The following is a 10,405-nucleotide window of genomic DNA, read 5'->3' as shown; positions in this document are numbered from 1 at the left end:
GGAAAAGGACTGTTTGCATTTACCCTATCTGTACCCCTCATAATGTTGTATATATCTATCAAATCTCCTCTCAATCTTTTACGTTCAAAGAAATATAGTCTTAACCACCTCATAACTCGGGTCCTCCAGACCAGGCAACATCCGTGCAGGTTTTCTCTGTATTCTTTCAATCTAATTTACATCTTTCCTGTACGTAGGTGACCAAAACTGTACAAAATATTCCAAATTAGGCCTCACCAACATCTTATACAACTTCAACATAACATCCAATGTAACTATCTACTACCACTCTGGCTTCTCCCACAAAGGCAAGTCTAATCCAATTTACTACCTCATCTTGAAAGCCGAGCAACTGGACGACCAACCTTCTGTGCAGGACTTTGTCAAATGTTTTGCTCAAGTCCATGTAGACAACATGCACTGCATTGCCATCATCCACTTTTCAGGTACTTTCCTTAAAAAAACGCTATAAGATTGGTTAGACATGATCTACCATGCACAAAGTCATGCTCAGTACCCTTAATCAGTCCAAATAGTTAAATATCTGGTCCCTTAGAAAAGCTTCCAATAGCTTTCCCACAGCTGATGTGAGACACACCAGCCTATAATTTCCTGGTTTATGTTTAGAGCCTTTTATTAAACAGCGGGACAATATTGGCTACCCTCCAATCCTCTGGTACCTCTCCCATCGCTGAGGATGTTTTAAATACCTGTGCTGGAGCCCGGCAGTTTCTACACTTGCTGCCCATAGTGTTCGAGGGAACACTCTGTCAGGCCCTGGGGAGTTATCCACCCTGACTTGCCTCAGGACAGTTAACACCTCCTCCTCTGTAGTCTGTACTGGGTCCATGGTACTGATGCCACTTTGCCTCACTTCTATGGACTTTGTCCATCTCCAGAGTAAATTCAGATGAAAAAGTTTACTTAAGATCTTCCCCATCTGTTTTGCCTATACACATGGATTACCATTCTGATCTTCCAGAGGACCAATTTTGTCTCTTACAATCCTTTCACTCTTAACATATATTTGTAGAATTCCTTAGGATTCTCCTTCACCTTGTCTAGTAGAGCAACTTCATTCCTTCTTTTAACCCTCCTGATTTCTTTCTTAAATTTTCTCTTGCATTTCTTATGTTCTGTAGGCACTTCATTTGTTCCTACCCTGCCTACGCCTGCTATACACCTTTTTTATCTTAACCAGGGCCTGACTATCTCGTGAAAACCAAGGTTCTCTACACTTGTTATTTTTACCTTTTGCTCTGACAGGCACATAGAAATTTGTAGTCTTAAAGTTTCTCTTATGAAGGCATCTCACTTACCAAGTACACCTTTGCCAGAAAACAGCCTGTCCGTATCCACACTTGCCAGATTATTTCTGATACCGTCAAAATTGGACTTTCTCCATTTTAGAATCTCAACCCACAGACCAGACCTATCTCTGCATATTTACCTTGGAACTAATGGCATTGTGGTCACCAAATGCAAAGTGTTCCCCCGACACAAACTTCTGTCACCTACCCTGCCTCAGTCCCTAATAACAGATCCAGTATCACACACTCTCTCGTTGGGACTTCAACATACTAATGAAGCAAACTTCCCTGAACACATTTGACAAACTCTATCCCATCTAGCTCTTTTATAGAATGGAATTCCCAGTCAATATGTGGAAAGTTAAAATCACCTACTATAACAATATTATGTTTCTTGTAACCTCTTTACAAATTTGTTCCTCTAAATCCCTAGGACTGTTGGGTGGTATGTAATAGAGCCCCATTAACGTGGTCATACCTTTCTTATTCCTCAGTTCCACCCATAATGCCTTAAGGAGTTCTCCAGTCTGTCTTGACGGAGCACTTACATGACATTTTCCCTGACTCATAGTGCCACCCTTCCTCTTTTAATCCCTCCCGTTCTGTCACATCAAAAACAACAGAACCCCAAAATATTAAGCGGCCAAGTCCTGCTCCTCCTGCAACCAAATCTCACTAATGGCTACAATGTCATGATTCCAGGTGTTGATCCAGGCCCTGGGCTCATCCGCCTGCCCTACCATACTTCTTACATTGAAATGTATCCAGCTCAGGACACAGTCGCACCATGCTCAACCTTTTGATTCCTGACTTTGTCTAAGGTCTTACCAAGATCCACCTCCACAACCTCTCCACTAACTGTTCCAGCACTCTGGTTCCCATTGCCCTGCAACTCTAGTTTAAACCCACTGTGCAGCCTTATTCCTGCTCCAGTTCAGGTGCAAACTATCCCTTCTGTACAGGTCCCACTTTCCCTGGAAAAGAATGATCCAGAAATCATACGTCCTCCTTCCTACACCAACTCCTTAACCACATGTTAAACTGTATAATCTTCCCAGTTCTGGCCTCACTAGCACATGGCACGGGAGCAATCTTGAGATCACAACTCTGGGGTCCTGTCCTTTAACTTAGCACCTAACTCCATAAGCTCCCAATGCAGAACCTCGTCACTCATCCTACCCATGTCATTGGTAACTACATGGACCATGACCCCTAATTGTTCACCTTCCCACTTGAGAATGCCGAGGACTCGATTCAAGGTGTCCCGGACCCTGGCACCCAGGAAGCAACGTCCCATCTGGGAATCTCGTTCTTGCCCACAGAACCTCCTTTCTGTTCCTCTAATTAACAAATCCCTGATTGCTACAGCGCAGCTCTTCTCCCCCTTCCCTTCTGAGTCACATAGCCAGACTCAGTTCCAGAGCCCAACTACTGTGACTTTCTTGGTCATCTGCACCCAAAGTGGTATACCTGTTGTTGAGGGGGGCGGCCACAGGGGTACTCTGCTCTGGCTCCTTATCCCCTTTCCCCTTCCTGACTGTCACCCAGTTTCCTGTGTCCTGCACCTTGGGGTGTTACCACCTCTCCATCTGTCCAATCTATCACTCCCTCAGCCTCCCGAATGATCTGGAGTTCATCCAGTTCCAGCTCCAGCTCCTTAATGTGGATTGTTAGAAGTTTCAGCTGGATGCACTTCTCGCAGTAGTAGACATTAGGGACACTGGAGGTCTCCCTGCCTTCCCACATCCCGCAAGAGGAGCATTCAGCTATCCTGCTTGACATCACTACTGCCCTAACTGAGCAAATGTAAAGAAGGGAAGGAAAAAAGCTCTGCCTAGAGCTTTTCCCTTTTTTTTTGTTTCCTCTGACTGAAGCCTCTCCGCTGAAGTTTTGAAGAGCTAAAGCCTCAACTATTCTGACTATGACCACTCTGCCGATGGCTGCTGTACTTGCCCCTGCCTTTCTTTAATGGGAGGATATGGACATCGTGTGGGCAGAAGGGATTGGTTTAGTTGGCCATTTGATTACTAATTTAATTAGTCCAATACAACACTGCGGGCAGAAGGACCTGTTTTCTTGTGTTGTACCACTCTATGTTCTATGATACTAGTTTTCAAAATGAGCTAGCTTCTTATCCTAGGTAAATAAAAGATCATATAAAAGCAAGAAATGCTGGAAATATTTAGCAGGTCAGGGCGTATCTGTGGGAAAAGAAAACGGTTGATGTTTCAGATTGAAGACCCTACATCAAGTTAATAAAATGTTTTATCTCAACATTATGTGGCAATTGGGGTGTATGGGGTATCCAGGGACGGGTAGCTCCTCTGGTAAAAGGGTTTGTTGTATCGCCCTCAGAATAGCGCATCCACCTTTGTCCTCACCTGAGGCTCCAAGTAGTTGTTTGCAGGTGATAGAGGCCACACCGCTTCGATGAGCGGTTCAAAGCAGGCGATGGCAGCCGATTTGCCTGAGAAAGCGATAAGCCTATCCTAGCATGCCAAGTCAGTTTCAGTGGACTGGGCAGATGAGATCACCAGTGGGGTCCAACAGCCAGGAAAGCTGTTCTGCTGCCATCCCAGTAGAGAAAAGGGCAAAGCGAGGCAGAGAAGATGTCATGGCCATTCACTGCATCCAGTTGTGATGGTCACTTGTACCACCGGAACAGGGCTTCTGAGGTCGAGCAAGTGGAACTGCTCCACTGCAACAGCTTCTCCACTTTGAAAACTTTCCTGCACAGGGTTCTGTCATCATCGTGAAATCGACAGACAACCAGCATGTGGCATAGATTTTTAACAAAAAAAAACAAGAATTGTGTCTTCCTTTGGCACAGGACTCTTAAGCAATAGATGCATTAGATTTTAAAACAATATTTAAGACATTTCCTTGCCTAGATGATTATACCAGGTGGAATTCGCTGTTGAGATCTCAGGTCTATAAGCATTTGGACACCAAGGGAATCATGAGGTTTAGGGATAAGAATAAAGAATCAACTGTGGTCTTCTCAGAAACCAGAGTGAGCTCAAAGAGTTCCATGGCCTGCTTCTATTTGGCAAGGAGGTCAAAATTCATGTAATACTCCAGGTATAACTTACAAGATTATATTTGTTTCAATCATGCATTACTTATCTACATGCTAGCTTTTACCCTATCCACTGTTACACCTTCTGTCATCTTTTTGTTGTCCTTATTTGCCAATCTGCCCCTCGTATCTTGAATATTCCTTCATATAGATTGAAAACCCTGGTATCAGATTGGACCAGATCATTGTTGAACTTAAACGTAAAATTGTATTATATGGTCACCCCTTCCAGTGGGACACCTTACAACAAGATTGGTTATCAGCCCTTTTGTGTGCACAGTACAAGACATAAAATACAAACACAGGAGATTCTGAAGATGCTGGAAATTTTGTGCAACACCTACAAAATGCTGGAAGAACTCAGTAAGTGGAGCATCTACAGAGGGGAGTAAGTAGTCGACATTTTGGGCCAATGTAGAAATATCGACTATTTTCTCCCCTCCATAAATGCTGCTGGACTTGCTGAGATCCCCCACATTTTGTGTGTGCTGCAGGAGAGATAAAATAACATTTCTCTGTTTAGTTTCTCAAATACAGACACAGATAGAAAGCTATCTGATACACATTCTAGGAATTCATCCACTACATTGCCAACGTTTGCCCACCTGTATCTTTATAAACGTATTGTATTACATGTGCATTAAGTTTCTGAGCTTATATTGTGTCCTACTCCTTATTTAGTTATACAATGCCCACCAATGTTTTCTGCTCCCTTTCGCACCATAGCTTCAGCCAGGCTAATCCTATTCCATGATCCTAAGCCAAGTTCATGATTTACCACAGTTCTGATTGTATTCGTTATTACAGATTCAGATTAATTGATTTATCACATGTACATTGAAACATACAGTGAGATGCATCATTTGCCTTAAGAACCCACACACCCACACAGTCCTTTAACCCCAGGATAGGCCTCTGGGCCTCCAGCAAACTTGCAGAAAACAGGCCTCTGACTCCCCCAATGGACTTCAAATTGATAGACCCAGAGCTTCAGCCATCGGACTTCAACTTCTGAACTTCTGATTGACCTTCGGGCTTTGATCTTCAGTATCAACTCCAGGATTAGCCAATGATAGGACACTGGCCTATGGACAATTATTAACAACGTCACACCAAATCCCCTTCAATTTTTACCTGTCATTCCCAAATGCAGAACACCCAGCAGCACTCTTCTGTGATAACAATTAGCTCATATCTATTTATTACTATTTGTACCATTAAGTCCTCCACCTGTTGCAGATGCAATGTGCTTTCAGATTTTAATGCCATTTAATTCAGCCTTATAACAGTCTGATTTCACTTACTGCTTCCCTTTATTTTCTTGATTTACAGCCCATTACGGATGTTCAGTTTATATAAAATCGCCTTACAGAATTCATATATCACTACCCAAAAATTTGAGATACTGAATAAAATTTGTTATCTCAGAGCTTATATGAAAATAAAGTAAATAGTTGATGCTGTTTTTTTCCTAATCTTCTCATTTGACACATACATAAATGACACAGTTTTGCATTATGGAAAATTGCAATAAGGACTCTTTTCAAGGAATGCAATTCCCTCGTCCCCAAACATGGGTGTTGTGTATTAAACATTTTAGTCATATTTGAGTAATATTATAACTACAGTGTTTGATTAAGCATTCTTGTTCATTTAAGTAGTTCACTGGGTGGTATACGTATAAGAAAGTCACCATCAAAAGTACATCATCACGCACACGTCATATGTCATCATGCCTCCACGTCATATGTGCGCATCTCGCTAAAATAAAAATGTCCACACACAAGTTATCCATGGCTCTCCCATTGTTTCCTTGTGATTAATTTCTGTAACAGTGGCGCCAAGCAAGTTTTAAAGGAACCTGAGATGACTACCTGCCTGTTGAAGCTCAGTGGGACATTCAAATTAAAAATATTCAGAGCACGTGTTCTTCAAAGGGAAGTGACAGTCGAGTCTTTTTTTTAAAAAGCAGAATACGGACGAAATTCATGTGTTTAAAACAGTAAGTACCGGGTGATAATAATCATAAATAAAGAAAAGTAGAAATATAACTGAATGATGTATACTGAGAGAATGGAGCAATAGTCAATGGGAAGTGAGTGCCAGTTTTGCAAAGAGCATTGGGTGGAAAAACATACAGTTTGCTTAGAAGTCTGACTGCTCTAACCAAACCAGCCAAAATGAACTTTGCTGATATTGTGAAAGTAATGCAGGAACATTTAGAACCAAAAACATTGTTGATTACACAACACTAGGTTTCATAAGTGGAATCAAGAGGAAGGTGAGTCCATATCAATAAACATGGCAGAGCTGAAGAAATTGCCTGAGCATTGCCAGTTCAATGATGGGCTCAATAATAAACTGAGAGATCATTTAGTTTGAGGAATCTTACAAGAAAGATTTCAAAAATGGCTCCTAACTGAAACAAAACTCACATTTAAAAGAACGATTGAAATTGTTGTATCAATGGAAACAGCAGTCAGAGACACAACTGAGTTGGAGTCAGGAATGAAAATGGGCGTGAACAAAATTGCAGCTTCTAAACAGAACCCTCCCTAAACGAACAAATTATGTTTCCATTACGGCAGGGGCTCGCATACACCAAACCAATGCAGGTTTAAAGTTAAAACGTGCAGAAAATGCAACAAAGTAGGACACATACAAAGAGCATGTCAGGCAGACAAAATAAATGGACAGCACAGGATAGAGAAAATGGTAAAAAGTCAAGTTGCAGTTTCAAAAAGTAGTGGATGTATCTCCAATCAAGTTGAAGTTGTCTCAGCTATTCATGTCCCCACAGGCTGGCCTTCCTGTTTTTACCACATACAAGTCCAATGTGTTTGATTGGAGATCCATCCACTATTTGCATGCCACATCCCTTGCAGTAGAGTCAACTGTAGCCGAATAAAGAAAGGTACTGGATGATGCCACAGCAGTGTTCAAGAATGGTATTGGGAAATGTAAACATATCAAGGCTAAAATAGCGTTAAATGAAAATACCACACCCACATTTCCCTCTCATGTTCCCCTTAAACGTTTCATCTTTCACCCCTAACCTCTAGCTCTAGTTTTACCCAACCTTAGTGGAAAAAGTCTGCTTGCAGTTACCCTATTGATGCCCTTCATAATTTGAAGTGTATGCTTTTAATTGATGATTTTTCAGTCCCATTCCAGACTGAGACCCCATTTCCCTTTGAGCTTTCCTCCATCTCAGACTCCTCTCTCTGGGAAGACATGCTGCTCAAATGTCAGCTTTTCTGATTGAAACAGCCTTTAGGCAGCAGTTAGCATAAACCACACCCTGTGGTGGAATATAGCTATCATCTTTATCCTGCCCAACATTCGCTTAATGTGTAGCAGATTGCTCTGTATTTTAATCTAAGCCGTGATGAATTTTTAGGAAGTAGAAAAAAAATTCTTGAATCCTTTGGTTCACGTCAGTCAATTATACAGTGAAATAGCCAATAGTTCAACGAAAGTCCCCCTCTGCATCTTTAGTGATTTTCTTATTTCGATTTTTGTCTAAAAAAAACCAATTTAATCTCCTAATTCAATTTTTTATTTCTATTCATCAATGATGGATCACATTCTGAAGCTCATGGAAGAGAGAAGGAAGCACAAGAAGGACACATCTAAGTACAAGGAATTGGATCAACAAATAAGAGCAGAGTGTGCAAAAGCTAAAGAACAATGGTTTATCAAACGGTGTGAAAAGATAGAGACCGTGGACATGTTGCATCATTCAAGAGGTATGTACAGGGAGATTGCAGAGATGACCAACAGGAACAAGAAACAATCAAGGACTGGCATTATTCAAGACAAGGGTGGGAACATACTCTTTGAGAATGACAAGGTGGAAAGTAGATGGATGGAATACATTAGGGAATTGTACTACAATGCTAGAAATGAGCAAGTGAGTGAGAAGAACGTGGAAGGTCCGGAAATTTTGGTAGCGGAAGTAAGAGCAGCCATTGGAAAGTTAAAAACTGGTAAAGCTTGTGCTGTAGATGGTATTACAGCCGAAATGTTGAAATGCCTTGGCGACTCGGATGTGGAAGAGATCATGAGGTATTGGGGGTAAGGTATTGGTGTGGGTGGAGAGTTGGTTAGCAGACAGGAAGCAAAGAGTGGGTATAAACGGGACCTTTTCAGAATGGCAGGCGGTGACTAGTGGGGTACCGCAAGGCTCAGTGCTGGGACCTCAGTTGTTTACAATATATATTAATGACTTGGATGAGGGAATTAAATGCAGCATCTCCAAGTTTGCGGATGATACGAAGCTGGGTGGCAGTGTTAGCTGTGAGGAGGATGCTAAGAGGATGCAGGGTGACTTGGATAGGTTGGGTGAGTGGGCAAATTCATGGCAGATAATAATGTGGATAAATGTGAAGTTATCCACTTTGGTGGCAAAAATAGGAAAACAGATTATTATCTGAATGGTGGCCGATTAGGAAAAGGGGAGGTGCAACGAGACCTAGGTGTCATTATACACCAGTCATTGAAAGTGGGCATGCAGGTACAGCAGGCGGTGAAAAAGGCGAATGGTATGCTGGCATTTATAGCGAGAGGATTCGAGTACAGGAGCAGGGAGGTACTACTGCAGTTGTACAAGGCCTTGGTGAGACCACACCTGGAGTATTGTGCGCAGTTTTGGTCCCCTAATCTGAGGAAAGACATCCTTGCCATAGAGGGAGTACAAAGAAGGTTCACCAGATTGATTCCTGGGATGGCAGGACTTTCATATGAAGAAAGACTGGATGAACTGGGCTTGTACTCGTTGGAATTTAGAAGATTGAGGGGGGATTTGATTGAAACGTATAAGATCCTAAAGGGATTGGACAGGCTAGATGCAGGAAGATTGTTCCTGATGTTGGGGAAGTCCAGAACGAGGGGCCACAGTTTGAGGATAGAGGGGAAGCCTTTTAGGACCGAGATTAGGAAAAACTTCTTCACACAGAGAGTGGTGAATCTGTGGAATTCTCTACCACAGGAAATAGTTGAGGCCAGTTCATTGGCTATATTTAAGAGGGAGTTAGATATGGCCCTTGTGGCTACGGGGGTCAGGGGGTATGGAGGGAAGGCTGGGGCGGGGTTCTGAGTTGGATGATCAGCCATGATCATAATAAATGGCAGTGCAGGCTCGAAGGGCCGAATGGCCTACTCCTGCACCTATTTTCTATGTATGTTTCTATGTATGTTCGACTGATTGCGAGTCTGTACTGGCATCAGAAGGCAGTAGTAAGAATTAGTGGTGGGAATTCACCGGAAGTTGAGATCCAAAAAGGGGTTTGCCAGGGCTGCATTATCTCCCCTTTATTATTTAACATTTACTCAGAGGTAATCTTCAGGGTGTTGAACGATGAAGCTGGTGTCCAAATTGGTGGAGTTTCGGTGCACAACTTGAGGTACGCAGATGATTCAGTGTTGTTAGCGGGGACTGAGGATGAGTTACTCAGAATAGTAGATAAGATAAATGCTGAAGGAGAACGATTTGGAATGAAAATAAATGATGCAAAGACGAAGATGATGGTAGAACGAAGTCCCCAAAATCAGTATCAAAATTAACAGCGTAGGCACAGAGCAAGTCAAGAAGTTTGTGTACTTGGGACAGATGGTCACAGAGGATGGGAAATGTGATACAGAAATTAGACGAAGAATTGAAATTGCAAGATCAACGTTCTGGAGCCTGAGTGACGTGCTGTGTGGCAAGAGGTTGGACTTTGGGCTGTGTTGTAGAATTTGGAAATGCTACGTCTGGAGCAGTCTGTTGTATGGAGTTGAATCGTGGACCTTATGCAAGGAAGCGCAACGACGACTGGAGGCATTTGAAATGTGGTGTTTAAGGAGAATGCAGAAAATTAGATGGGTGATGAAGGTCAGTAATATGGAAGTGTTGAAGAGAGCGAGGAGAGAAAAGGAGTTGAAGAATGTGCAGAAAAGGAAGCTGGAATATGCCGGGCACTTGTTAAGAGGTGGTGGACTGCAGAGATTGTTACTGGAAGGGATGATAGAAGGA

Source organism: Mobula birostris, chromosome 6 (genome assembly GCF_030028105.1).
Source record: "Mobula birostris isolate sMobBir1 chromosome 6, sMobBir1.hap1, whole genome shotgun sequence".
Classification (NCBI taxonomy): Eukaryota; Metazoa; Chordata; class Chondrichthyes; order Myliobatiformes; family Myliobatidae; genus Mobula; species Mobula birostris.
This window is presented reverse-complemented; position numbering follows the sequence as displayed.